Source organism: Eucalyptus grandis, chromosome 7, assembly GCF_016545825.1.
Source record: "Eucalyptus grandis isolate ANBG69807.140 chromosome 7, ASM1654582v1, whole genome shotgun sequence".
NCBI classification, from domain to species: Eukaryota; Viridiplantae; Streptophyta; class Magnoliopsida; order Myrtales; family Myrtaceae; genus Eucalyptus; species Eucalyptus grandis.
Window position 1 is genome coordinate 37,841,903 of NC_052618.1, and position 9,549 is coordinate 37,851,451.

The 9,549-nt window shown below is 39.4% G+C and overlaps 1 pseudogene; it reads right to left on the bottom strand.

Annotated features, from left to right (window-relative positions):
- Positions 1-3,167: 3,167 nt before the first annotated feature.
- On the bottom strand, positions 3,168-8,868 carry LOC104455533 (annotated as a pseudogene).
- Positions 8,869-9,549: the final 681 nt, after the last annotated feature.

The window sequence follows — 9,549 nt, forward strand, 5'->3', positions numbered from 1 at the left end:
TTTTCTTTTCACTGAATGGGAGGTTAAGCAATTAGGTACTTATATGTGCACAGTTCTTAAAATTCTTATCCAGTTTCAGTTAATTTGTATTCAGGTTTCCATTAAGAACAACTTGTTTAATTAAGGCCACCATAAACAGCACAATGTGAGAATTGAATTTACCTAGTGTCTGGGTACACTTGAAAAGTTGTGCCAAAGCAGAGAATGAACACTTCAGCCCATAAGCCAAATTCGAATATGCTCGGAGAACTTCCACACAAGAATACCAAATTGACATATTATAATTGTCAATGAAGACCTTGCAAACTAGGAGCTCTCAACTTTTGGAAAAGACTTAGAAGAACTAATGGGAACCCCGTGCAAAAATTCTTTTTCTAAGGTCATACTTTGTTGTTCAAAACATATTATAATTGTCAATGAAGACCTCGCAAACTTGGAGCTCTCAACTTTTGGAAAAGGCTTAGAAGAACTGATGCGAACCCTATGCAAAAATTCTTTTTTTAAGGTCATGCTCTGTTGTTCAAAACCGTCGTGTCGAGGTTTGCACAGTCTCTCATCTACTAGCACTTGTTTTACAGTCCAGAGGGGGCCACATTGGGATTCAGAATTTCATACCAACTTTCTTTGTACAAGAGTAATATTCTCAGGACAGTTATGGTGCAAGATGTGAGAAAATTCAATTGCTCAATTGAAGTATGAACTTTTCCAGCAAAGAGTTAGCAGAACTCACTCTGATTAGAGTGCTGCAGATTTAAATCAATCAAAATCATCATCTTACTCATATGAATGACTATAGATGCAGGAAATCTTACTGTTGTCGCCCAACATTTCCTTGGTTAAATAGAACTTTATCTTCAGGTCTCCCCCTACTGACAAGATAACAGATGCTGCAAAGCGATCACCAAATCCACTAGGTTGAGATTGCCAACCAATGATATGCATATACATTTTCCCGGTACTGAAGTGGCACATACCCTATTTCTTTTGTCTACCCTCACATGGAACAATATCAAATACATAGAATCGAAAACTCAGTGGCGTGACATTGTTGCAGAGCAAGAATGCCATTCTGTGAGAAAGATACATGCGTAGATTTGGGTCTGATATACTAATTAAACAAAGTCAGCCTTATAAAGTTGAACCATGGACACATCACTTCATTATGATGTCATGCATAAATTGTCCATGTACAGATTTACAAGATACCCATCTTCCTACTAGCTCTAGCTGTGCCAACTACACTTATTCCATTTTTATGCTATTCAACCCTACATTTTCTTCCAAGTATATACATATCACAAGTTTTTGCTTCACTGACCAAGAAAAGGAATTTGCTGATCCACACATTTGGTATGCACAGCAGATACCAACGAGCACAGAGTGAATGCAATAGAGTTTAGCAAAGCTTTCTCTATGTCTTTGTTTATGCATCTACTCATAAGCGATACTATGTATTCCATGGAAGCTGCATCACAGGGCACGGTGATAGGACCATCCCCCGACCAACCAAATTCTTATTCAGACATCTTGAAGAGCTCTCGGAAGATGTTAGTATGGAGACACTGCAAAGGAATTGAGAAATGCCCTCCGTCGCTCGTGTAGATGACAAAGTGCCCTTTCTCTGGTGCTAATGATGAATTCATCTCCACAATAAGTTCCGGATGTGAAATTCTTTTCCTGCCTGAAGCGGCTGGTTTTTCCCACTTCCTCGCCACCGTCATTAGCTTCTTGGGGCTCATCAGGCTTATGCTTCCCGGTTAGATTTAGAATGTAAAGCTTCAAAACAAAGAACTATTCTTGGATTGTAGACTTCAAATGCTGCAGAGCTGAGTGGAAATGAAGTAGAGAGACACTGCTTATAAATGCAAAAGGTTTAAGACAATCCCATGAAAATGTCACTTTCTCTGCCTTGTCATTTACAGTGCTTAAACTTTGAATTAATTATGGTGACGTACATTTCCATGAGGGAGTATCATCAGCACTGCGGTGACATAAATAACTAGGGTAAGCTTCAAGAAGGCAGATGGCGACGATCCTCAGTCTGCAGTGTGGGATAACAGCAAAAGGGCACCCGCAAAAAATTAACAGATCAAACAGACATCTAACCGATTCACTTCCAATATGCCACCAAATGAAGCTGTCTTGTCTGAAATCACTAAGCTTGTGGGAGAAGAAAGCAAATTAATGTCAAAAGGGTCAAATTCAGTATGCTTCGACATTGTTATTACCAAGACAACTTTTCTGTTAGGATCTACGACATTTTTGGACATTTTCCTAATGCCGATTAGAAGAGTATCACTTGATTTCTCTAATTGCTGTCGAGCGAGAGATGAGTATCTTTCTGTTTGCATTTGATTGCTTTGAATGGAACCAACTCTGTCTCTGTGACAGCCCGAGCAACGGTCCTCGGACGTGCGCAAGGAAGAGGTCCCTCTCTTCTCTTGTCTCACACAAAACAAAAGCATGAAAAAGAAAAAGACTCCATCATAATATCATATCGTCGCATCCTTCCCAACAAAACAAAAGCATGAAAAAGAACTCCATCATAAGGTCATACAATTTGGAGAATTGTCCACATCAGTTGGGGTTGGGGATTTCATTGCTAATGTATATTTACTTTACTATATACTCTCATTCATCAACCAATTGACTTTTATGCACTAACAAAGAAACTCATCTATAGCAAACATTCTACACATAACTTGCACATGAAACTTTAAAAATCCAGTTCGATCAAACCTTAAATTTGAAAGTGATTTTCATCAAATCCCATGACTCCATAATGTCTTTCTCCAGATAATTCACAGCTTTACTCTGAATTTATGGTCTAATTTCGAAAATTATTCCGAATAGATGAATAAATGGCTTGAATTTTTACTAGGCGCTGCGAAATGGAGTTATTCGGCCTTGTCGGGCATCCGAAACGTGTATCTGCGAAAATTTATTTCCTTTTTCTTCGTTCTCCCTCGTCCTTCACGGCCGAGCTCACTTTCTCTTTGTCCTCGTTTTTGTCACTGTCTTCACTGACTTCATGCGCTTACCTGGTGAAGACAATTTGAAAGTGGGCTGAATTGTGGCTATTGAATCATGGGCTTGGGCTTTAGGAAACATGGCTTGGGTCCATCTACGACAAAGATAACGTGTCAAGGTCTTTATAGGATCATAACTTGCACAGAGCGGGTAGAGGGCCCTTGTCTGTATATACCACTTCTCATACAATCCTAAAGGGTAATTACAATTACCTGAGACATGAGTTACTTATATAAGTGACGCAAATAGTGACTGTGCCTATCAACTACACTGTTGCAAGCTCATCCGTGGCTTTGTCTTCTGTGCCTTTCGTGGCCTCCATACCGTCGATCTGGACTGGCTTGAACGTGTAGAACTTGGCCACACAAACGTAGTACATCAGGTTGAGAGCCTGCAACAAGGTCAGCTGCCAATAGAAGTACTCGAGCTTCCATCGGTTGAGATTTCTGTCGGGAAGCCAATTGGACCCATCAGGTCTGGCGCTGTAATTGTGCACAAGCCTGACCAACAACGTGCTCAAGTAGTTCCCGGTCGAGATCGTTGTCCAGTGCAGCGCGGACGCCGTGCTCCTCATGCTCTCCGAGGCTTGGTCGTAGAAGAACTCGAGGAGCCCGATCGCCAGGAAGGCCTCTGCGATCCCGTGGACTGCGTACTGGGGCACGAGCCAGAACACCGAGATGGGTGTCGTCACATGAGCGGAGTCCAACAGCCCATGGGCCTTTGCATATTGCTGCTTTCGCTTGACCTCGGTGAAGCCCGCGACGAGGGAGGCCGGGATGGAAATGAAGTATCCGATCCCCATACGCTTGAGGAAGCTGATCCGGCAGTTGAGGCCAGTGAAGCGGCGAGCCACCGGGACGACGAGGTGGTCGTAGGCAACTACAGTGGAGACCATGGTGGTAATCGTGAAGAACGAAATGGAGGCTGCGGGGATCTGGAAGGAGCGGGTGAGGTGGCGGTCCACGGTCGTGGCCTGTTCGAGGGAGAAGGTTCTCGGTTGCACGTAGGCGGTGCAGAGGAGGATGGCCCACGCCCATATCGGGCTCATCCGGATCAATGTCTTAAGAGTTCTTCTACTCGATGGACAGTGTTCAACCTCCATAAGTTGGGCGATTTCACGTCGTCGTCCGGAGTGACGATTGCCGCTTTGTCGGGGAACCTGGATGTTCGATCAACCAAATGATGAAGTAAATAGTACCCAAATATCATATAGTATAACACATAATAGAATAGAATTCTGGATAGCTGAGATGCCATCTTTGATTCGAAATGAAGTGAAATGAATTCAGATGTCATCTTCCTTCAAAAGAGGATATTTTCGTTCTGGGTAGCTGAGATAAACTTGCCGTTTTGATTTAATCGATTGCTTATATTTTACAAATCGACTTTGTTATGCTTTAATCGATGTTCTTTTCTTTGAGAGAACACTTACTTGATATGCTTGGTGTGGACGAGCTTCCCACTGAAAGAAATTGAGGCGTTGAGCTCTTCATTCTCGTATAACAATGTTGAATCCGTCACCTTTGCTAACCTTCTCCTCCTAAATGAAGCCACACAAACCTGACAACAACTGGCTAAATGGGCTACCCGCCGGATCCAGCATCCGATATAGCAGATACCCGCCAATCAAAGCGATCACCAAGTGGAACATTAAGACAGTCGGGATCCCGAGACCCCAGCCCCATCCGATGTTGTCCTAAATGTAAATGAGCACCATCAATGCCACTAGTATAGACACCCCATCACAAAGTACTACCAACTGAAGTGATTCCACGTCTTGGTGGGTTGTTTCGGATCGGTCGGTTCAAATTGGTCCTCCCCGAAGGTGACCATGTTGGGGCAAATCCCACCAATCCCTAGGGCCTAAGTAACACCAACATGCGACACGAGCACGCGACACGACACAATATGCCGACACATTATTTCTAAAAAATATAAAATTCCGACATTATTTTTATTTTAATTAATTTGATCCAAATTCACAAATAAATAAATAATAATAAAAAAGAGATTACAATGAATTTACACTAATAATATTAATAAATCTATTCATAGAAAATTTGAAAGACATATTCATAATTGATACATATCCATATTTGAGAACATGTTTTTAACTTTAACAAAAATTATGGATGAAACTAATGACTAACAAAATAATAGAATCAACTTTATTTAAATAAATATATGATCTTCTACCATGATCAAAATTTATCATTATTTAACATTCGATATTTTTATTTTTTTAAATAACTTTTTAACTCATTTATTTATTTATTAACAAAAATAACTTTGCCGCCCAAAAATTATTCCCCCTCAAAAACCTTCCAAAAATTATTTTCCTCTCTCATTTCTCTCTCCCCTGTTCCCCATGCCACCCCAAAATCCCCATCCCTCAATTTCTTCCCTTGCTCTCTCTCTCCCCCTCCCCTCTCCCCACGCCACCACCTACTCCCCGCCCCCATCTATCACCCCCAACCCACACCACCACCTCCTCCCCCCCCCTCGGTTTCTTCCCCCACCCCCCAAGTGCACTTATCATTTACCTTGTTTCTCTCTCCCCCACCCCACGCCACCCCTATCCACCCCGCCCTTAGTTTCTTTCCGTCGTTCCCCACCGCCCTCCCTATCTTCTTGCTAAAACCCTAACCACAACCTCTTCTTCCTCCTCATCACACAATCCTCTCAGCTCTCTCTCGATCGCCTCATCGCAATTGCTCACTGTCTTGCCTCCAGCCCTTCCTCCTTCATAGCTGCAGTCTTGTCACTAGCCCTCTATCGTAGCTCCCTCTAGATTGCCTCAGTCTATGCTCTTCCTTTGGCCCTCCCTCGCTGTCGCGGCCTCACCTTCACTCCCTTAGCCTTGCCTCCACCCTCCATCGTCTCTTTAACGATCCTCTCTCTCAAACACATATGTCAAAACGTGTCGAGAAAAGTTGACCACATGTCGGATCCGACACATTTTGACTGCGTGTCTAAATGTATCAAACATGTCTCTAGCAACGTGTCCATGCTTTGTAGCCGAGGGCTGCAAGCAGGAAAGCAGTGTAGAGCACGACGAGCTGGCAGCCACTGGCTTCTTGGCCCACTTGGTCGTCCTTGCATGGGGCGGCCTCAGCTGGGAAAGTACGGCGGATTGGGTCAATAAAGGCCATACCCTGTTAACAAAACAAGGACAAATCATTGCTCAATAGTGGAATTGACGAGGACCTACAGGATTTTTAATGTTTACTCGGCAATCGTGTGGGTTTCAATAAGTAGGTTTTGCACAATTTAACCCTTAGATTTTCTATTTTGTGGAATCACAGGATTCACGCTTTCATAAAGTAAAAACTATGTGATTGGTACATTGGGAAAACAAGAATATATATATGGACAAAGATTTGTATTCATCCACACTAGTCCCATTTGCTATCTTCATGCACAAAATGATATTATGTGGACGCCCTATTTGTACCGATCCATAATAAAGCCAGGTTTTGCCCTTCAAGTAGACTAAATAGGCACAATTATAATGAGTTTATGACTTGTTGGTAATTCTCCCTCGAAAGATGTGAACATCTTATTTATTTTCTCATGAAAACTATGACGACTACATCTACCCAGAATAAGCAAAAACCTAGGACTCAAAACATGCTCTTCAATCATTGAGAAATCAAATCGATATTGCCTCCTCCATTTTTGTAACCGAATCTTCTCTTTTTTAACTCCTCTTTTTTTTCTTTTTTTTTTCTTGTTGAGGCCATGGTCAAAGTTTGCTTATGGGAGCTATCTTAAGGTGTAATGATAAGTGAATTTCTTTTCTATGAGTCAACTTCAATGTCTAGTGAGTACACAATAGAAAATGCAAACAAAGTACATGCAAAGCCTATTTTATATATCAAAACGCGCAAAGCCATTTCAATTGTGGCATACGTTGCAACAAGGGAAATATTATAATATTCGAAACATAGTCATAAATTATTAGACGTCAAGTAGTGATCATTGCGCACACCATCAAGAATTCTATTGTAGAGAACTTTAGGATTTGTAAGGTTCCTTCTTGCTTCTTCTATTATTGGGCTAGCATATTTGTAAGATTAATTACTAGAGAGGTCTTATAGAGATTATGGGGCTGTTTGGTTCAGCTTTCTGGAAATGCCCTTGGGAGAATGCAAATATCTTTGAGCTAAAGGGGCTTTCCAAAATACTAGACTGTTTGGTAAACTATAACTGAAAAGTGCTTTAAGGAAATGCAAGACTGTTTGGTAAACATATATTTGAAAAGTCATTTGGTGTGATTAAATTAAAATTTTAAATTTTAGTATTTTTAAAATTGCAAAAAAGAAACAATGATTATATAACCTTTTACATTTTCATATTGAAAATAATGTAAAAGATACATATTAGTAAATTTATTTAAAAATTATAATAAAAGAATTTGATTATAGATTAGATGCAAAGCTCAACTTTTGGCTTATGATTCTTTTAGGTTTGTTTTCAACTTTGAATAGTTTTTTTCTAATTATTATAGTATTAATCATATTCGTTAATTAATTATCATCCTAGTATATTAATAAAAAGTTGGGCTATTGATTGTCAAAAGATAAAAATGATATAGCAAAAAAAAAAAAAGTGAACTTATTCGGTGGATGATAAAGTGACGGATTGTGGATGCTATTTTTTTTTTAGTAAACACCGCATATAAAAAGGGAGGTCTTCATTAAGAAAAATAAAACCAAGTTCCTCTCATACAAATTTGACTAGAAATAGTCATTTCATGATATTAAACATGGTCATATATGTCCAAAAAAAAAAAACGTTATAATTAGTATTACAAACATCAACGGCTTTGTAAACTTATGGCTATTTCATCACGTAAACGTGCCATGTCCGGAGATGCATACGAATTTGAAGCACCCACCCCTTCATTTGCATCATCATGGTCAACTCAATATCCATAATCGGGATCCAATTCTGCTTGTTCAAAATCCATGTCAGTCACGTTATTTCTCCGTATATAATTGTGCAAAGTCATTGCCGCTACCACAATTTGCACTTGTTTTTCATATAGATAACATGGCATATGAGTTAAAATCCTCCACTTCTGTTTTAATACACCAAAGGCTCGCTCAATTGTCGAGCGTAGCGAGAAATGGGCACGGTTGAACACTTCTTGATATCCTGTAGGTGAAGGACCTTCTCGAAACTCTAGCAAATGATATCTAACTTCTTTATATGGCCCCAAATAACCAGTAGGATTTGGATATCCAGAATCTACTAAGTAATATTTACCTACATAAATATATTGTAAATTTAATCAACATATGCCAATTAAATATATGAATGTATCTAAACCATCGACTAACATACCTAGAGGAGGATGGGGAAAATATGCATCACGTCTTCCAATAGCTTCATAAAATATACGGGTATCATGAGCTTGTCCCTCCCAATCGGCCCAAACATAGACAAATTCCATATTAAAATTACATATGGCTAACACGTTTTGAGTTGTTATTCATTTTCGACCAATAAAACAAATTTGATCATACTTAGGTACAACCGTTGGAATATGTGTACCGTCAATAACTCCAATGCAATCATTAAAATATGGATAAAATCGTCGATCTTTCTTGATCTTCTCTGGAACTTTTCTATATTTTGGATCAGTTGGTTGGATCAAATCTTTTCCCATATCACATACTTTATCTAAAACCAAGCTGAAGTGCCTACTTATGGTTTCCCCAGAGCGTTGAAAACGCTCTTGTGCTAATCTATTGCCTATACCATGTCCTAAAATATGAAGAAACATACCAACCATTTCTTTAACATCAGTATTCCTAGATCCCCGAAGGCCATAACGTGTTACTAAATCATGCGTTAAATTGTGAAATACAATCTTATGCATTCTAAACATATTGTAACACCTTATCGAATTAGCATCTTCGCCCATCAACTCTTTTAACCATACATAACCTGTATATGTTGAGGTCATGCAAGGTTGTTTGCAAAGGTTGGTCGCTTGATAAAGAATTGCAGCTTCAGTGACTGAGATAAGATCACTTAATTCATTTTCCTCTTACTCATGATTTTCCCTTGTATGTGAATCATCCATAACTGCTTCAAGTAACAAAATATAAAAAGAAACAATGTATTAACCATCACATATATGCAAACTATCACATTAAGAGAACACCAAATGAAAGCAATTCTAACATCAAACATTAATTGAAATTAAGTTCACAAATGCTACAAATAAAGATCCATAAATAGAAACAAGTGGAATGACTAAGTTTCAAACATGAAAACAATAAGATGCTAACATCCTACTATCTACGAAGACTTGATTCTTTTCTCATTTCATATTTGAGATACTTTACTTTCTTTGCATCATCCTTTAAGCTCATGAAAACTTGTCTATTGTCTATCTTTTCCTTTAAATGAGAAATTGAAAAAAAGTACAAGTCTTCGTCTTCCACAATCTCAAGTATGGAATCCAATATCTCTATGAGGTCTTCATAGGGACCGACTAAACTGGTT